This window comes from Sciurus carolinensis, chromosome 3 (genome assembly GCF_902686445.1).
Source record: "Sciurus carolinensis chromosome 3, mSciCar1.2, whole genome shotgun sequence".
Classification (NCBI taxonomy): domain Eukaryota; kingdom Metazoa; phylum Chordata; class Mammalia; order Rodentia; family Sciuridae; genus Sciurus; species Sciurus carolinensis.
The window spans coordinates 168,059,792-168,079,014 of record NC_062215.1 but is presented as its reverse complement, the minus strand read 5'-3'; the positions used below and the strand labels follow the sequence as shown (position 1 = coordinate 168,079,014).

General features: G+C 42.1%; 1 protein-coding gene across 2 annotated transcripts in view; it reads right to left on the bottom strand.

Moving 5' to 3' along the window:
• Positions 1-3,578, bottom strand: part of Acsl3 (acyl-CoA synthetase long chain family member 3) — a 74,300-nt gene extending 70,722 nt beyond the window's left edge. The window contains exons 1-2 of one of the 2 annotated variants that reach the window (XM_047544645.1): positions 3,346-3,578; positions 2,029-2,174 (exon numbers count right to left, since the gene is read on the bottom strand). The gene's annotated coding sequence lies outside the window, so the exon portion shown is untranslated. The remainder of the gene's footprint in view (positions 1-2,028; positions 2,175-3,345) is intronic. The other variant, XM_047544644.1, reaches the window with a different exon arrangement.
• Between the last annotated feature and the right edge of the window lie 15,645 nt (positions 3,579-19,223).

Sequence of the window (19,223 nt, the reverse complement as noted above, 5' to 3'; positions counted from 1 at the left end):
AGCAGGAACACCAGCTTCTGGCTGTCCTCTCACTTTCCTGGCCACACCTCTTGTCTCCTTTGCAAACTCAGCCTCCTCTACCCAACACCAAGCTAGGCCTCCTCCTCTGGTCCCTCTCTATGCTTCTTACTCACTAGCCTGGATTCAGCAACTGCCAGGGCTCACCCTGCTTCTGCACACTAAACCAGTACCTCAACAGAAGGCAGCTCTAGGGGATCATTTGCAAAACTAGAGTCAAGCTTTCCCCATATCCAAAACCTACTTCGAAGCCCCAGGTCAGTGACGAGTACACACGCCAACCTTCACGGGTGAGTGCACAGTCTAATACTCATTCAACACCTCACAACTTGCATACTGTTTACCACCATGCTGTGACAATTGAACTCTAAAATTTCCACTTTCTCAATATTTCTGTTCATCAGGGCTCTTTTAAAGGCTCCAATGAGCCAACATCCAATAAATACTTTGGAAAGCAGGAAGAGTTAAATTTGAGTATCAGTATTAATTACACTGAAATCGTGGAGATAGGGACTGTATTGTTTTCGTATTTACTCCACATGGTACAACGAAGTTCAGTTCTTTGCATGCAGTTCACATTTAGTAAAAGCACTGTAGTAAATTATCTGTATGGGCTTCACACATGTTCAACTGAAATATTTACATACTTAATAAGTTTATATTTCCCAATCCATGCCATCATTTGTCTCCTGAGAGCTGAGAATTTAAAGTTAAGTCACTCTACAATGGATAAACTACAATAGATACTTTTGATAATTATGATGCTGCTTATCTAAAACTAGAAAAGTACCACCTCTGGCCCAGCTTCCTGGGGGGAGGGTCTAAATCCCATCTTCAAATCCAAATCTCACACAAAAGATTTCTGCTTTCCAACTGTTCAACAAGAGAAAAAATGTAAATAGTTCAGGACTATTAAAGATTTAAGTACCCTGAAGGCAGACAGAATGACTGTTTGAAAAAGTTTCCTATCTCCTTTACGTATCTTGAAAGGTGAGCTGGAATAACATTATAGACAGGAACAGATGCTGAAATGAGTAAGCACTGCTCTAAAGTTCTCAAACTCTTATGTTATGTATATTCAATTACAATCTCAGAATGCAAGACTGTTGCCTAGAAAAATCTCACCATACTGATTCAAAAAAGTTCCCTAGATTTTCATCTAAATCACAATCTTGATTATAATCTTCATCCACTCAGTATCTTTCCTCCACTGCACGTGCCATAACTTGTAATTATTCATTTATCTGTATGATCATTTGCTTGAGTCTGTTTCCTGCCTAAGGACACAGGTCCAATCAATCCTGTTTACTGCTCTATCGCCAGCACCTAGCAAGGTTTCTGACATGAAACAGAAGTTAGAAGGTTCTAGCAGAGCAATTAATTGAATGAAAAAATGAATTAGTGCCAGACACGGTGGTGCACACCTGTAATCCCAGCAACTCAGGAGGCTGAGACAGGAGGATCACAACTTCGAGGCCAGCCTCAGAAACTTAGTGAGACCCTGTCTCAAAATAAAAAATAAAAAGGGCTGGGGATGTGGCTCGGTGGTTAAGCAATTAGGGACTGAACCCACCTCATCCCCCAAAAAAGAATTAGTCATTTAACTGGAACCAGACAGCAAGGAAACACATTGAAATAGACCTTGAGGCTTGAATATCTGATCCCCCTCAACACTGGCCCCTACAAAGCAGAGAGGCTGATTTTCCCCTCATAATTGATTTGTCCTTCATTTCTTCTGTATTTCCTTTCTTCCTTCAAGGAGGGCATTTTTAGACTCATAGAATATTTGAGCTTTAAGTTACTCAGTACGGATGTCTTACTAATCCAGTAACTGGGCCCCAAATATACCATATGACTTGTCACCTTGACTCTTAAGTCCAATAGGCCATTCTTGCCCTATACCCGAAAAACTCTGCCAACCCACAGAATCAACCCTTTTGACAGAAATCAGAAAACGCTGCAAGGGGAAATGAATGCTGTAGTGACCACATAGACCTTACTCTTACCTACCTGTGAGACCTGCATGGGAAGATGCCAGAAAACACAAGAATAGTCTGTGCAATCGACTCCCACTTCTCAATGCCTCTTTCTTGTGATAACTTCCTAACACACTCTCAGGAACACCTTAGCAGCACCCCTTACCTCTTGGAGCCAATCTGGGAACACAAAATAGGTTCCAATGATCAGGAGAGATGGTGTCACCAAACTACAGCTCCCCTTGGTCACCCAGACCAAAAATCCACCCAGGAAACTATTCAGTCGGCCACCAAGGAGAAGCAGCACATTAGAGTGATCAGATGTAAGAGCTCTGGCTTTAGACAGGACCGTCTGAACCCAGCTTCTCCTCTTACTAGCTCAGATCTGGGGCAAGTTAACGTGTTCCCGCTGCAGTTTCTCCCGCTGTAAAATGGGTAACCACGGACCTAGAAGGTTGTTAACAGTTTAAAGATACCGTGCATAAAGCTCTCCGAACAGCGCATGGCATTCAATAAATGTCAGCAGTCATTTTATTCAGCTATAATCGCTTTCACAGAGCCTATTCCCCTCTCTAGCTCCCATATAATTTTCAAGACGTTGTTCTACCCTTTCTGTTGGTGGAGGGGCCCTATATACAATAGCTTGGAGCACATTTTCTAGAACTAGAGAGTCTGGGCAAACCAGTTCAATCTGTGCCTCGGGGTCTTCATCTGTGAAACGGGCCTGATGGTACCTACCCCATAGGACTGTTGGCGGCAAGCACTCTCTCAGTGTTACGCATCCCAGGACATACTAGTATGTCATTAAAATGCACTTAGGAAAACTGTACCTACAGCGAGCAACCCTAAACCCGGGTCTCAATTCCAGTCCTACCACCACCCAGTTAGAGCGCCCAGAACAAACAGCCAAGGTCGACCCTCCTCACACGCCCAAATTCTTCCCACGCCCTGCAGCCACGAGCACTGACGCCCTCCAGCCTGGGTTTTCCGAAGCCGCCGGGCTGCGTTGCCTCCCACGGACACTGCACCATCTTATTAGAGTGGGCGACCCCGCCCCCGTTCCCGCAGCGCCGGGAGGGACCCGTGCATCCTCCCTCCCGGGATGCGGCTCCCGGCTCACGTGGGCTTTGGGCAGAGGCCCCGCCGCCCGCTCCCCCGACCCGGGCACGGACGCCTCCCACCCCGACCGCCGCGGGCCGCCCGCGCGCACAGCCCCGTGGCGAGGCGGGAGACCCGGGCCCGGGCCGGCCGCGTTCCCCGCACCCGGGCGCCCCTCGGGCCCAGCCGACCGCACGCGGAGGCTGCGCCGCCAACCGGCCCCCGCCGCTCCCACAACGGGCGCCGCACTCACCGCGACGCCGGGGCCGCGGTTCCTCCGGCCTCGGGCCCGCGCAGGCCTGGCTGAGCCCCGGAGCATTCACGCCCCGCGCCGCCTCCAGGGGACCCCGGCGCGGCCGGCGCGGCCGCACTGCGAGGAAACGACCGTCTGCGTCCCGTCCGCCGCCTCCTCGTCCCAGCCCCGGCCGCGGCGACAACGGCGACGTCGCTCCCCGGCGCCGGCTGAGCAGCGTCTGTTGAGCCGAACCCCGGGACGCGCACCCCCGGCTCGCGCTCGTTGCATATGCAGAGAGGCCGCCGCCCATTGGCCCGCGGGCGGTGGCGCGTGCGGGGCTGGGCCTATCGCAGGCCGGCCGGGCAGCGCGGCGCTGGCGGCCCGGGGCGGGGCGGGGTTACTACGGGTCATTCTGCGGAGCCGCCGCCGAGCAGACCTGGCCGCGGCCGGCGCGGGGCGGGGATGGGGTCCGCGCGGAGAGACCTGGCCACCGCTGGCGGGGCGGGCGCGGGAAGGGCGGCCGCGCCGCGGGAGGAGAAGTCGGTCGCGTAGGGTCCGCCGGGAGGGCCGTCCCTCAGGAGCAAAGACCCCCGTGGCCCCCCATGAAGAACGACTAACGCCCTTTTATTGCTGTGATGTATAAATCTTAATATAAGTCATGAAATAATATGCACTTTATTTTTCTTTCTTCGTTTAACTAGGTTCACTCTCCTGTGCACAAATTTGTGTTCGATCTTGCAAAATACAACTACTTTTGGAAATGCCTGGAGCGGGAAGAGACTCTACCGCTCAAAACATGCCGATTATTATTTCTATTTTGTGGACTTGATTTAACCCAGCAGATAACCCGTTTTCCCCTAAATTCACTCACTATGCAAGTTTGATATCTGTTTTCAAAGGATAAAGTTTACTCCAAATTATTGGTTTTGAACGCTCTTGGGAATCTAAACGTGTTGCTCTATTTTTAGAGTTTGCCATTGCTTCTCATTTGAGACGCTACAAAAAGAAAAAAGGTACTCAGATGCAGGTAGACTGCCTCCCCACAAGCAACCAAAACAACACACACACACCACAAACACTAATGAGTAGAACGAAAACTGCAGGGTACTCTCTAAGAAAGAAGACTTTCATTAAACGAGTAACAGTAGGATTGGGCGCTTTTTTTTTTCCCACCCTTAAACTAACCTATTATTTAGCCGGTCTGTGAATCTGTGAACTTTTTTTTAAATTAGGTGAAAGGTCGCGTTCCTGAGCCAGCCTCAGGCTAAAGCAGGGGCTCACTTCCCAAGAGAATCTCAGAATCGGGAAGCTGCTAGAACTTGCACAAGGTGGAGCGATGATCACTAGGCAGAGAGCTCACTCACCGGCCCAGAGCCAGTTCAGCTACCTAAAGGGAAGGACACCTGACTCAGACAACCTGTTTTCCCACTAGAAAATATGGCAGTCCGATTGTTCCTTAATCCGTGGAAATAATAGCAAAAGATACAGAGTAAGTGGAACTCAAAAAAAAAGTTCTGCTGTGCAGAGGGTTGAATATCTTGGAAGTAACAGTTCCAGAGCCCTGAGAAGCCTCTGGAAAAACCTGACTTCTACTGGATGAAAAAGTGGACCTTTTTTTCCCATCAATGATCCTAAAACAGATGAGAAAAATTTCACTAATATTTCTTCATTATCTCTTTCCATATTATGGGATATCTACATTATATATTATAAGCACAAAATTATATTAAAATATTCCTTGGAATTAAAATGCTAAATTCCGATCTTGTTTTCCCTTTAACAGACTAAACAGAAATGTATTATTTCTACTCTCTACATCGTTTTTATTTGTTTGATTAATAAAACATATGCAGTTGCTTTTCTTCTAGAAAGGTTTTCAGTATATATTTAGAACTTTTGAGAGTTACAGAATTTGCTACATTTTCCTTATTCTTATAAAAGTTCAATTTAGAAACTAATGACCAACTGAATGAAAACATCTATAGGAGCAAGGTAGTCCCTTTTAACATTTGTTTATTCTCCAAACAGGGACATTAAGGGAAGATGTCTTTGTAGTTTGCATGAATACCTAATGATCTGTTTTGACCTAATGTTTAAAATTTTAACAGAATCTATTTTGGTCTTTCATTTCCAGTGAGTTTGTTGGAAGAGGGATTAAGGTGGCAGATGATATTCTGTAGGATAAGAAGGTTCTGACTTCAAGGAACAGAACACTCTACAAACAAACAAACAAAAAACTTTAAAATGACACTTATTAGTTTACAAAAAAAAAAACTCAAGAGGCAGGTCAAGTCCAAAATCAGCCCAGGGACTTTGTCATCAATGAACTGGCTTTTCCCATCTTTCACTCAGTCTCACCATATCAGCTTCATCCATAGGTCATCACCTCATAGTCTTATATGTCAATCACAGTCTCAAGTGTCACATAAAGACACAGCTGCATCTAACCAAAGAATAGAGGTATGTTTGCCAAACCCCATTTTTTGTTAAACTCTTTCTCAGAAGGTTCACAGCAGACCATTCTACAAATCCCAATGATCACACATACCCACATACCCTAGTTGCAAGGGAGGTTGGGAAATCCAGCATTTTGGGCTGAATGAAGTTCAGCACCATCAACAGAGAGGAAGCCAAAGGAAGGAATAAATGTGGGAAGGTTTAACCAGAAATGAATGCCACGTATTTCACCTGAAATTACTCATCTATGACTAATAGTGGCTTAAACGATAAAACCATCACTTACCCAACTTAACAAAATGTCCAGCAGGCAGTACCAGTGTTGCTTCAGAGGCTCCACAAGGTCTTTAAGATCCCAGCTCCTTCAATCTCTTTACCTTTCTCAGTAGCCACATTGCCTCTCCCTTCACAGTTATAAGATAACTGCAACTGCTCCAAGCTTTATTGTTATACCACCATCCAAAGCCAAAAGGGAAGGGTGGATTCCTCTTACGTCACTATGTGTTTAATGGGGAACTGAATTTTTCCAAAACTCACTTGCCCCCTACCTCCCTAAACCAATTGCTGGCAAATGAAATAGCCCTAATAAACCTGAGTCAATTTCATAGAAACTTTTAAGATCATCTCCTAGGGTTGGGGGAGGGTAGTCTAGCTACTGCGCATACAGTATTATTTGACCTCTAAGTATATACTGTGTTTTGAAGGACAGGGCTTCCCCACAACAGAACATCATCCCCAAGATGGCTCTTTAGCTGGACTTTTAAAAGTCATTTCAAGTGTCCATCAGGCAGCATTTATCAATGATGCAATATGTGGTAGGACCCATGGATTCCATAGTCACATGCCAGTCGCTGCACCTCTAACATAAAGTGGGTCCTTTGAACCCAGCACAATATTATGCAGGATTCTATGGTACAAATTAGACACTCTGTGAACCTTGGTTTGCTCAGCAAACTCATACCCAGGTTATATGTCTGCCCCAGAAAGGACAAATGCCTTCTTTAGACACCGATGGAGAGAAAACCCCAAAGTGGAGATTCACAGGTTCCACAAATACTATCAATAAGAAGTTCCTCTAGTGGTGCACACCTGTAATCCTAGTGACTCTGGAGGTTGAGGCAGAACTGTTTTGAGTTCAAAGCCAGCCTCAGCAACTTAGGAAGGCCCTAAGCAACTCAGCAAGACCCCATCTCTAAATAAGATACAGAAAAGGGCTGGGGATATGGGTCAGTGGTTAAGCTCTTCTGAGTTCAACCCCTGACCCCCCCCAAAAAAAAAAGTTCCTTGCATTTAAAGTGATTTGATTTTGTTCTTTTCATAATTAAAAACTGATCAACCTCCTTCAATAATTCTTGAAGGGCATGAAAAACTTTAGAGTCCTCTTTTACTTTTTATTTTCCAAGCTAGACAAACTATATTTTAACACCATTTCCCGAACGACCCTAATTTCTACCCCTTTACTCATTTTTATTGCTCTATTCTTCCTTTTCATCATTTGCAGAACAAAACAGACAATCCCTAAATTTTAGCAGAACCTGTGAAATTGCAAAATAAATTGAAAGGTTCTATTTCAATCCCTTATACACCAGAATTCTATTAAAATTAACTAGCTGTTTAAAGAAACAACACTTTTTTATTCCTGGTTCATTTTTATTAATGATAATTCCCAGTTAAAGTAACCAACTTTTATTAGCTACACATTCTTAAATGTCTCAAAGTCACTTCAAGTCTATTAATGAATATATGAGCCTCTACATATACAATCTTGCATATTATCTTTACTAAATCTTCTCTGTAATTTATCAATTCATTGGAGTCTCTTTCCCTCTTATGTATGTAAAGAGCACTGAATTCAAGACGTTATATTAAACTCTCCAAAACACTTGGATTTTTTTTCCTATTATTTAAAAAATATTCTGTAATATGGACTTGATATATTTGACAAAAAAAGGAGGAACCCTGAATGTGTTGGAATTAAGTCTGGCTACATGTAACTAGGAACATAAAAAAATAGTGACTGAAAAATACGAGGGTTTTTATTCCACACAAAAGGAGTCTCAAATTCAGTACTCCAGGGTCAATATGGCAACTCCCTGAAAACATCAGGAACCCAAGATGTCTCTTTCTGTTTTATCACTCTCAGTGTGTGACTTCCAAACTCATGAAATAACTACTGAATTACCAGCCATTACCTCTGCATTCCAGGATCAGAGGGAAGAAGAGAAGGCTGGAAAAAGGAGGCAATTCCCAGTAATCCCTTTAAGGACGTTTTCCCCCACTCAATACCACTCCTCATACCTCATTGACCAGCATGGAACTCATAGCAGAACGTGCTATGGAAGCTGGAACATAGAAGTTCTTAGAAGCAGATATTGCCATCGTAAATCAAATCAGGTGTCTGCCCCTCACAATGCAGAAGAGAATATTTACTGGATAAGCAACCAAAAGTCTCTGATTTCTTGATGAAGTTGGGCGACTGAAGGAAGAAACAGTATGTGGAGCACTGAAATACCTCCCTTAGCCTGATGATAGTCAAGCATTTAGTAAGGACCTATAAAAGCGCTCATTTGTTTCTTCCTTTGACTTAGAAGTTTGTGACAACCGAGAGCAATTTTTATTTTCTTTCTTTTTTTTTTTTAATGAAAAACCTTTATATATGTGATGGTCTGGATCTGAATGTGCCCAAAAGCTCATGTGTTGAAAGTCTGGTCCCCAATGTATCAAGGTTTAGGCAATGATTGGATCACAAGGGCTCTGACCTCATTAGTGGATTAAGCCATTTGTCCATTTGATGGATTAATTCACTGATAGCTGGATGAACTACTGGGAGATGGGACCTAGTTGGAGGAAGCAGGTCACTGGGGGCATGCCGAAAGGGTTTATCTTCCCCTGAGTGCTTGTGTTCTTGATCTCGTGTTCTAACTCCCCCCCACCACCACAGCCCCGCCACACACACACACCTTCCTGACTTCCTCAAGCTAAGTTGACAAGGACTGAATCCTCTGAAACCATGAGCCTAAATAAATATTTCCTCCTCTAAGTTGTTCTTGTCAGGTATTTTAGTTACAATGAAGAAAAGCTGACTAATGCAGTATAGTCGTGAAATAAAGTAATTTCCAAGGGTTCTCTTTTCCAGAATTATCTATATTCCTACCTTTCAGAATTTCTTAACAAACTTACTCCTCACCCTTTCATCCTTTTTATTTCTTTTCTCTAGATCTGATTGAATTTCTCTATATCATTACAAAATATTTGGAAGCCAAGCCTGGATTCAATACACTTAACTACTTGAACATTAATTCAACAAATATGTAAGTCCCTCCAGATTTCAAGGACTGTGCTAGACGCTACAGCTGCAGCACTTAGAGACTGAAAAGTTTCTGACCCTCAACTTTATATTCTATGGTCATAATGATAAATTTAAAATGATAAATAAGATAACGAAAAACAAAGATAATTACAGTGCTCTTCAGGCATTTAAAAATGGAAAAAAGGAGGCATCAAGACAATTTTAGACTGAGAGGTTAGGAAAGACAACTCACACTTGATATTTAAGCCCTAATGGGGAACTGCCTCATTTTTATAGCAGAAAAAAAATATTCCTCTGACTTTAAAGGGCTTCTTTTAGAAACAAGGAGCATATTCTTGTATAGTATGATCTGTACCTGGTTTTACAGGACTCCTTTTCAGAATCCAGACATGTCACAAGGAACACGTTCTTATCCTCAAAGAGTCCATTAGATCTTGCTTTGTCTTTTAAGACAGTGAGCTTAAATGCCAAGGGCTCAATGAAATTCCTATGCAAAATGACTTCTCCCTTTATCTTTGCGCTACTGGTTTATCAGTTAGACCTCTTTAGTTTATAAGGAGTAGAAATGCAAATTAATCTTGCTGAAGCAAATGGAATTTGTTGACTTACAAAATTAAAGGACCCAGGCGTATATCTACCTTCAGGGACAACTTGACAAGGGGCTCAAAAGATGAGAAGAATGTTGGTATTGATCAGTACCTTAGGTGCCTTGGTATGGGTGGGTGCTCCATCCCAAGGTTCCATGGCAGCAGGAGGGCAAGGGGCCCCTCCAGACTCTTATCCCACTGGAAATTCAAATTCCCTTCCAGAAGTCTAATTTCCTTTTGTGGGGTTATATGTCCCTACTTATTCAGTCTGTGTCCACAACACTATGCTGTCCATCTAGGCCTGACTCATCCACTTCGTTTGGATCTTTGGGTGGAGTCCAGCAGTTCTCACTCCCAAAACACTGAGGGAATGCGGTTGGGGAGGTGGGGGATTCCACAGGGAACTCAGAGTGCAATAATTAGCAGAGTGGTTAAAGAAAGCACAACATCGGGGGGCACCACCGTGAGCTCAGGGCTTCTTGTGCTGAATTGTGGCCCTTGTGCTTCTTTCTCAATTCTGTGATGAGCACTGGCGCTTCATTTCTTTGTCCTCAGGGTCTCCAGATGTGCTCATAGGTACACTGTCTGCTCCAAATCAGAACATGTGTTGAATTTAACTATGAGCACTGTACATTCATGCCTGTGTTTAGAACATATGTAAACCAATGTTGGTATTGACAGCACATGGAAATCTGCTTTACATCCAACTGTTTCTCGAAAGCTTAACTGAGACACTATCCTCTCGCAGCATGAGAACTTAGGTCAGTTACTTCCTCTGTGACATCTGTTTATCACTCTTTCTGCAATAAATTTATTCCTATATATTTTTCTTAATCATTTATTTCAATCCACATTTAACTGACCCTGTCATAAGTCTTCTAATGCTTTGGTTCGCCAAGTGTGCTCTGAGGGGCAGCAGAATGAGCATCAGCAGGGAGCTTGTAAAAAATGCAGAATCACAGGCCTACTTCAGGTCTCCTTGGGCCAGACCTACATTTTAACAAGATTTTCAGGTGCATCATAGACACAGAAAAGGGAGTATCACTGATAACTGCTCTAGACCCGCACCATTCATTGGAAATACAATAGGAACCAAATAAGTTGTCTAAAATAGTCTGATAGCCACATTAAAAACAAACACAGGGAATAAATGAAATTAATTTCAGTAATATATTTGTCATCACTCAACATATTTAAAAATTATTTCAACTTATAATTAATATTTAAAAAATCTTTACGGAGACACTTTGGGGAGGTATTCTTTTAAACCGGGTGTTTATTTTGTACTTGTAACACAGTCACTTTTCAAGTGTTCAGTAGCCACATTGGCAGATGGCTTCTGCATTACTCAGCATAGCTCTAGACTGTGTGGTGTGTGAAAAAGACAGACCACGTCTTTCATGTTATTCACTGCTGTATCCCAGTGCCTAGAATGGTGCCTGACCTGTAACAAGCATGCAAAAAGCATTTGTTGAATTAATACAAGGAGAAGAAACTCACAACATTCAACCAGCACAGCAAAGGCACTGATGAAACCGAGAAGTCACTTGTTTTCCCTGCAGACCTTGATGATTGAAAACTTCAAAATTTGCATTTTTCTTATCGTTATAAAGACAGTTGTTAGCCTAGAAATTTTTAACAAGGTAAGATTATAGCATAACCTCAGATTTTTAAAAAAGTAAACCACTTGGAAAGTTGTGACATGAGTGTGGTGGTAATTTTATCCCTGTTTATATTAACTTATTAGAGTTGTTCTCCAATGATCTTGTGAACATCTCGAGGATCCATGCACAAACAGAAAAACATTTTGTCCTTTTAAATTCAATCTGTTTTATATATCTTCTGTGTGATCTTTAATCCACCACACTCAAGTATTCTTTATGTCATCATACCTTAAGAGCAGAGTGCTCAAACCTGCACAAATGGCAAGAAGTCGAAGTACTAACTAAAAGGGTTGGGATAGGATTTAACCTTCCTCCTTGAGGTACAAAATAAAACTTGGGAAAACCTAATTGTGATTTTACTGCTTTGTTAAATAAAATGTTCTGTGGACCAGCAGTATCAGCTTCAAGGGGAAATTTGTTAGAAACAGAGACTCCCAGGCACCTGCCTAGATTTGCTGAATGGGAATCTGCAGATTTTAACAAGGCAATCTGTGTGCACATACAAGTTCAGGAAGCACTGACTTAACCTTACTGTCTGTTCCCTCTACCACCTAACGTAGAAGTACTTGCAACTTAGGCTGAGAGTCAGACCCAGAGAGAAGAAAATAACTAACTCAAAACAAATGGGACACATTAACATTTAAAAAATAAATGCTATTTTAAAAAAAATGGGAGGATCTCTAATTTCTAGTATCTTGTCACACTGAACTGGGGCATGATGGAGCTTCCCACAGAGGGAGAAGAAGTTGGGGGAAGAGCAATACAAGGTCAGAACTGAAGCTTTGTCCTGGTTGTTTCATCCAGAAAGCAGGGCTTCTGCCAAACTGAGAATTTGGGCTAAGCTAGGGAAAAAAAAAAAAAAAAGTATATCATCTTTTTTGAAAAACCAGTTTTCTCCATAAGTAGCTTTATCCTTCTCAAAGACAGCATTCCCACCTCCCACCCCTCACCTCACCCCGCTCAACTGAGTGAAGCCAGTGATAACCACGAGGTTAGAATCTGCCTGGCAGATTCACTTTATACCAATGGTGTAATTTAAAGAAAACAAAGTAATTCACCACATATTGGTTTTAACTACAAAATCACAAATTCTCATCTATCCACTTTTCCATCAGCTACTTTTAGCAAGTGCAGAAAGAAGAAAACCATCAAATGGACAATGAGTGAGGACTTAATGAGAATTCGTTGGTTTTGGTGAAGAACCCCAACATATCCCTTTCTATTATACCACTATTGAAGCAGCTCTGAAAAATCATCATTTCCCTCAATACTTTAGGATGCATTTTCCAGAAGTAACCTTGAGACAAATGCACTTTCACAGGAGATAAAGAACCTAATAGATAACATTTCAAAACTAGCTAGGAGATCATTTGTAGAAGATCATCTCTAGCATAGACATCTGTCGTGTTGTCTCTGTAGGCTCGAGGGCAGGTGGCCAAACAGGAGTGGACAAAAGGAGCCGAACCAAGCTTTATTGGAATTTGGCTCTTGGGCGAAATTCCCAGCCCTCTGGGGTACAGGTCAGGGTGGAGAGCTGGAGAAAATCGCACGTGGCCCCAGCTGCCCAGGGTCTTTATTTAGGGCTGGAATAGGCTAGGGGTCCTGCTAAGTGATAGGTGGACGTCAGGATCGGTGGGGTTTATCTGTCCGCGTTTGATTGGTCACTCTGGCCCGCGGCCCGCTGCCTTGCTCTCCGCGCTTGCAGTGGGTCGCCAGTTATCCTGCTCAAATCCGACCTAACACTCTCTCCAGCAAATCTTTCTCCCTCTGTCTCTGTTGTCATCTCTTCCCTTTGGGGAACGGCCCCTCCGCATCCTGTGCAGAGTTTCTGAAGAACTCACCAAACCTTGCTCACTCTGACCACAGATCTCAGTACAGCACTCAACCTGTCAATCAGAACATCTCTTTCCCCCCTTGCCTCAGATATTGGTTCAAATGATGGTCACATGATTCAGGGAGAACCAATCAGAGTTCATCCCTGGCATTTTATATCTCCATTTTGAGAAAGAAATGGGTTTGGAACCAGGTAAGCCTGAAGTTTACTGAATCCATATAGACAGTCTCTCGGAAGCCATCAGGCTAACACACTGAGGGAACCCAGGAAAAGAAGTGGGGGTAATGATCTCCAAATCCAGTAGTACTCCAGGTCAGCACCCACTCCTGTTTTTCCAGAGAAAAGAGTCAATACATTCTTGCATATGTGTATTTGCTTAAGCTAGTTTTGGATCATTCACCACCCGAACTTCCAGATACACAAACAGGAAAATGAAAAGAGGATTTAAAAATGATATTTAGGAGGCTTAAGAAGGTAGTTTGCAATGATCACAAAATTACTGTTATATCTTTACTAAGCAAACAGTGCGAGGTACTATGCTAACTTCTGGTCGTGCTTGGCATGCATTCTATCTTCTCATCTGCGTAAGTGGAATCACATTTCTAGGTCTTCTTTTTCTTCCAGCACTAGGTCAGATAAGCTCAGGTTTCCAAGTGAATAAAGCAAAAGAGATGCATAGAATGGTGTTTTCTTTTAGACAGAGCTTCCCATTGAATCACTCTCCCCCTTTCTGTTTTGCTTGACTTGGTGAAAGTATGGAATTTCCCTTGACTATCAACTATTTTTAACATCAAAAAGCAAAGTGTTCAGATGGGAAAAGAGCACTCGCCTATGGAGTCAATGCTATTTTTTTTTTTTAATTAAATCTGAACTATCTCATAAAGCATTTCCCTGTTTAGGTAACTTCTTGAGATCCTGAAATTAGTGGGTATAGAACTTGGACTTCTCCCCAGGCCTGCCTGATGCCCTGGAGCTCATGTTTTTTTCTGTGACACTACCTTGCTTTCCAGATAACAGGGTAATGTTGTCATCTAGGAGGCATATCTTGTATTACCCCAAGTCAACACATTTGACTATTTTGGAAGTGTAGTCAACATTCTATAAGTCTCAGTGTAAAATGGTGTAGTTAGGTAAGTAATCATAAGATTAAGCCTGCATTCAATGAAAATCCAAAACAGAGATTCCCTTTTCCCCAAATATTGACTACTAGGAGAAAGAAAGTGGAGGAACAGGAATAAAAAAGAGAGAGAAAAGGACTAGGAAGAGGAAATTTCTGCCAGATAAAAAGGAGAACTCCAAATAAGAATCATTGCTCAAAAGCCATCTCTTTCAAGTTATGAAATTAGCACATAGGGAGGAAAAATGATATCTACCTTGTTTATCTGGAAAAAAAATTGTGATTTTTAAACACAAAATTTAAATAGCAATTAGGAATAGAAAAGAAGATTCTAGCCTGGGGATTTGAGGAGCAGGGCTAGAAAAATTAAAAGCTCAGCAAGGCTTGCTTTTGACATGGCTTCACTGAGTGCTACACACTCTCCAATACCCCACCCAGCCCAACTCTCCCTATTCAAACTTGTGTGGCACGATTTCTTGGCACTTCTCCACTCTTCAAAACTTGCCCATCCTATATCTCATTACCTAAAGGCACACTCTCAGTTTTTCATAACTTAATCTTTTAATCTTATAATACGGTCATGGAAAAGTTACTAAAACATATTGCTGCATTGCACATGAAAAAATCGAAATGCATAGAAAAAGAACTAGAAAAATACACAATATCTGAGAAGAGCGGCAAATGGCACGTGAGATGGTGAAATGAGGGCAGATTTTCATCTTTTGTTCCACATATTTCTGTCTTTTAAAAAAATCTGTTGCATTAAACATGTGCTTGTATATTACTTATGTAACGTTTTAAACAAATTAGAGGGAAAGCACAAGAAAAGTTCTGGTTCAGTTCATCCTCTCTTTCCCAGGAGATTCTGTTAGAGAAATCCCTAAATACCTAGAATAGGTTTAAAAGAGGGCTGGGGAGATAGCTCAGCTGGTAGAGTACTTGCCTTATAAGCCCTAAGGCCCTGAGTTCAATTCCCAGTACCACAAAAAAATAAAAATAAAAAAAAAGATAAATAAATAAAAGGAGGGTAGGAGCTATCTCTGGGATAGGATGATAAAGTCAAAGGGGTGGTATTTTCTGGGACTTTTTAATGCAACTCCACTCTTAGTGTAGATATAGGCAAAACCTATGTGATCGCAGTCACCATCCCCTGCATAACCATTTGAAACAAACTTGGGTGTTCTTTTGTGTGCCTGTGAAGAGTTATTAAGTTTTTTTGTTTGTTTTGTTTTGTTTTGTTGTTGTTGTTGTTGTTTGCTTACTTTTCAATAATGGAGATTGAATTCAGGCTCTCACACAAACCAGGTAAGTAGTCGATCACTGAGCTCTATCCCCATCCCAACTTTATAAAGTTTTAAGGAATATTAGCTAAATACAGGGTGACCTCTGAAAGGGAAGGGTCAAGGAAAAGTCTGGACGCTTTCCTGCTTTCTCTATAATATTTCAATTTCTACAAGAAGAATGTATTCATATTTTGCTATTGTAATTAAAAACAAATGTAAAACGAAACATGCAGCCCAAAAGGGCAGTAAAGATGCTCCTTCTAAGTGGGCAATATTTGCGAAATTTGAGACCCACCACTCTCACCAAGGAACTCTTTCCTGTGCCATAGGTCCCTAGGATCAGTGACCAGGGGAGTCACTGGGTGAAATGCTTTGAAGGAAGGAAACACATTGTCATTATATGACCACAGGAACTCTGTATTTACATTTTAATTCTAGTTTTGCTGGCTACTCTGATTTCTGTATTTACTGTATTCATTTGCAAGTGATAAAGACCCAAATAGAAAGCCCTATTGAAACAGAATTTCTTTTATCATGTAATTGGAAAATCAAGACAAAATAGGCCAAAGGGGAATGAAGGGATGGGAGGGGGAATAGGAATAGGAAAGACAGTAGAATGATTCAGACATAACTTTCCTGTGTTCATCTGTGAATACATCATCAGGGTAACGCCACATCCTGTACAACCCCAAGAATGGGAAGTTATCCTCCAAGTATGGATAATAGGTCAAAATACACTCTATCATGTATAATTAAATAGAACAACAACAACAAAAAGACAAAATAGGCTTAGCATCATACAAAATTGGGTCAGATACTCAAGCATTGCCATCAGTGATGTGTTCTCCTGCCTCTCAGCTCTTACCTCTTTTTTGTGGGTTTCATTCTTGACTTTCTTCCATATGGAGACAAAAATGACAGTTATTGCAATCTTGGAGTCTCAGGAGCTCAGGGCCTTACCATCATTGTTGGGAAGGTCATTTATTAACCCTTTTTGATTTAGACTGAAAAAGAATACTTTTCTAGTCAGATATCATTCAATCCACCTCTTTCATCCTCTTCTATTTGCCAAACATGCATTTGACTCAGTTCTCATCTATGATAATTAGCCTTGTGAGAGTATTATGTAACAAAATCAATATTAAGGGACTGGGGTTGTGGCTCAGTGGTAGAGCACTTGCCTAGCTTGTGTGAGGCACTGGGTTCCATCCTCAGCACCACATATAAATAAATGAATAAAAATAAAGATCTATCAACATCCAAAAATATTTAAAAAAAAATGAATATTAAGACAGTGCAGAAAGGGGTAGGGTTGAGCTCCTTCAGGTTGATAACAGGAAGCCCCAAAGGAGAAGCCTCCAAATCACCCAAGGGTGGTCAGGACACCTTCTAAGAGAAGATGATATTCAAGCGAAGGATACATAGGAGGTGAGCAGACAGGTGGAATACACAAGAGTGGATGGACATTCTAAGTGCAGAAGACAGTATGTGCCCAAGCACATAGACAAGCTGGGCTATGGCACATATTTGAGATTACTAATAGGCCAGAATAACTGCAGCTCAGGTGATGTGTAGGAAAGAACAGGAATGAACTTGTCAGTCAATCAAGCCTGGATGTTGGGAATTAAAATTATAAACAAATGTTCACAGCTGAATGCTTTCAGGTCTCAAACAAAGAGAAAAATATGACCAAATGTGGTTTTGTTTGTTTGTTTAATCGCTCCTTAAAAAACAGATTGCAAAGGACTCAGACTGGTGATAAATATGGTATACAGGAGAGGATCAGGCTGGTTTTGAAAGGACGAATTAAACAAAGCACAATGAGAGTGGAAAAGAACTGTACTAGCAACATACAGGAGAAGTGGCAGGGCAGGAAAAAGTAAGGGGAATGAAGGGAAAGAGGAAAGATGAGGGAGTGGCAGAGGCTGGGATAGTGCCCTGGTTTCTGAGTTGGGTGACTGGTTGCTTGATGCTGCTGTCATTCAAACAGAAACTCAGGTTCAGAAGAAGATGGTGGATATGGCTGGGGGAATAGATATGGCTTGGAAGTATGCAATGGATGTAATGGTCAAGTTCAGGGCTAGAGATGTAGATGTCATCAGGGAACCGGTCACTGAAGTCTCATCTGTGAATGGGCTCCGACTCAGGAGGCCGTATAACATGACAAGTGGGACAGACAGAACCCTGGGTGTCACCCGTATTTGAGTCCAATAAATAAAAAGGAGTCAGGGAGTCAGAAGGAAGATGAAAATGAAGGCGCCGGACTTGAAAGGGTGCGATGAAGATGTCCACCTCGCCAAGCATGGCAGGTTCTCGTCTTTGCAATTATTTGTAATTTTGTTTTGAAAAACAATCTCATTCCTCTCCCTGCTCTGGCTTCTCTTTACTAAAGTTACAGACAGGACCTCGGGATAAGAAAAGGCTTCAGAAAGACTGCAGCCCCAACAGAACAGCCAGTTGGGGTTGTTTTTGGGCCCTCCTACGTGTTGTTAGCAGGTGCTTTTCACTCTCTTCTGCATGCTTGGCTGCCTTCCAGGTAACTGAGGTCATAAGATGCATGACGCATTCCAGTGGCAAACCTTGTCTTGATAAAGAATCAGCTGGACTTCTTGAGAAAACTCTATTTCCTTCTGAACCAGGAAACTCTCTGTAGGAAGCCCAGGGGCCCTTTCTTCCCAACTAAGAAAGTAAAGAACCAGTGGGTAGACACACACACACATACACACACACCACATGTCTGGATTTTTATCTTCATAGATCACAGACAGAGAAATTCATGTATGGACCCCAAAGCCCAGGGGAAAGATGAACTTGAATGCAACCCTGGCTCTGTCAGTCACAGGCCACTTGGCCATGAACCTTCCTCTGAGCCTGTTCTCCCTGTCAAATAGAGGCACTCATTTTTATCTCACGATACTGTGTGAAAAAGAATTGAGATCATCAACATGGTAGAGTTTCTGGTTTCACATGAAAAGAACAGAATGATTATCTAATTGACATTTTAATTTTTATTTTGTGATAAATTATATATGAGATTTACATTTTTAAGTAGTTCACGACATTATTTACATGCAATATTATGCAACATCATGATTATCTATTTGCAAAATTTTTCTATCATCACAAAAGACTATCTCCATTAAACAAGTGACTCCCATTCACCCTCACCCCTGGCCACTGTAACATCTAATGTACTATCTGTCTCTGTGAATTCACCTATTCTGGATAATTCATATACATGAAAGCCTGTTTATTTGTCCATTTTGTGTCTGAACGATTTCATTTATCACCTTAGGGTCCACCCACGTTGGAGTAGGTGTCAGTGTGTCATTCATTTCTATGGTTGAATAATATTCCATTGTGTGGATAGACTACCTTTTGCTTATCCATTCATCTATTGATGGGCACTTGGGTTGTTTCTATCTTTTGTCTAGTGTGAATGATGCTGCAAAGAATTCTGGTGCACAAGTGCTATGGTTTGGATCTTGACTGTCCCAAGAAAGCTCGTGTGTTGAAGGTTTGGTCTCCAGTTGATGATGCTATTGGGAGGTGGTGGAAACTTTCAGAGGTGTGGCCTAGGGGGAAGAAGTTAAGTCACTGGGCTTTCGCCTGTGTTATGGTTTGGATGTGAGGTGTCCCCCAAA